Consider the following 1,787-nt stretch of genomic DNA (forward strand, 5'->3'; position numbering starts at 1 on the left):
ATCAAATTTTGTTTTTGTTTTTTGCTTATTTGCTTTTTTAAAATTTATTTATGGGCCTTGAACTCTGGGCCTGGGCACTGTCCCTGAGCTCTTCAGCTCAAGGCTAGCGCTCTATCACTTGAGCCACAGCTCCACTTCCGATTTTCTATTGGTTTATTGGGGACAAGAGTCTCACAGACTTTCTTGCCCGGGCTGGCTTTGAACCTTGATCCTCAGATCTCAACCTCCCGAGTAGCTAGGATTATAGGTGTGAGCCACCAGTGCCCGGCTTTCAATCAAATTTTTTATTAGCATATATTAGTTGTAGTAGAGGGATTTTAATGTGACATTTTCATACAATGTACCCTATCAATCTCATCTTTTCTATCAGTCTCTTTCTTTTCTTTTCTTTTCTTTTTTTTTATTATTGTGAAAGTACCATACAGAGGGGTTACAATTACATGGGCAAGATAGTGAGTACATTTCTTATCAAGCATTGTTGCCTCCTCCTTTATTTCCCCATACCATCCCTTCCCCTCTCCACCCCCACACCCCCATACCCCCTTACCATCCCCTATCCCCCCACCCCCCCCACCCGCCAAAGTTGTAAAGTTCATTTTTTGACATAACATCTTGTACATCTCATTGTTGCAATGGGTCCACCTGTATCCTTATTTAAACAGCTTGTTTTTTCCCTTCCCCTCCACAAATTATATCAACATCAAATACAGTGAAAGCAGGGCTTATACCCCAGGGAAGGTACAAATAAAGTAACAAAGAAATCATCTTATAAATATGTTGGAAACAATCGCAAGAAAGAAAAAAACAGTTGAATCCTTATCTTGGGGTTCATTTCACCTAACATCAGCTTGTCTGACCGTTTCTGTTTGTCTCAGGCATCCCTTTGCAAGAATCCTCAAATCTTAGCTTTCTAATAGCTAGTCTTCCCAGTGTGCCATACCCTTCATTGTCTTGAAAGCACACATACATTCACAGCCTGAACCAATGACTGTCTTGAATCAAGGGCTTGTTTCATTACCTATATTATGATATAATAATATTATCCATATTATGATAACCTGCCCGTCCCTCCCTAGATTATTCTAACCAGTTAAAAAAAACCTAGTTAGAAGTGCACTCTGTATGCCATGCATATTGCAAACGCATATGTAAAAATGTCTTTTCAGCTGGGCACTGGTGGCTTATTGTAGTCTTAGCTACTCAGAAGGCTGAGATCTTGTGGATTATGATTCAAAGCCAGTCCAGGCAGAAACGTTTGCTTGATTTCACCTCCCAAATAACCAGCCAAAGCAGGGCTGGGTGTGTGGCTCAAGTGGTAGAGCAGCAATCTCAGAAGCAAGATGAATGGACGTAAAGCCCTGAGTTCAAACCCTAGTACCACTAAAGCATGTCTTTCAATTTTTTTAATTGTGAAAATACCATACAGAGGGGTTACAATTACAAGAGCAAGGTAATGAGTACATTTCTTATCAAGCATTGTTGCCTCCTCCTTTGTTTCCCATCCCCATCCCTTCCCATTCCCCCCCCCCCCCCTCCCTGCCACCCGGCACCAATGTTGTAAGGTTCATTTTTCGACACAACATCTTGTACATCTTCAATTTTTTTTGTCTCAATTTGGGTTGAGTGAATAGCAGCATGAACTAAATGTCTGCAGCACTGACTCACTGCATTTTAGAAATCTTAAGAAGTAGATGCTTTGATTTAAAATATTCTATTTGTATAACATTTCTAAATGGTTGCATATCTAATAGCTTGCATTTGAATAACCTGCTCTTCATTTCTTTCCC

Source organism: Dipodomys spectabilis, unplaced genomic scaffold (genome assembly GCF_019054845.1).
Source record: "Dipodomys spectabilis isolate Male_0828 unplaced genomic scaffold, ASM1905484v1 ptg000468l, whole genome shotgun sequence".
NCBI lineage: Eukaryota > Metazoa > Chordata > Mammalia > Rodentia > Heteromyidae > Dipodomys > Dipodomys spectabilis.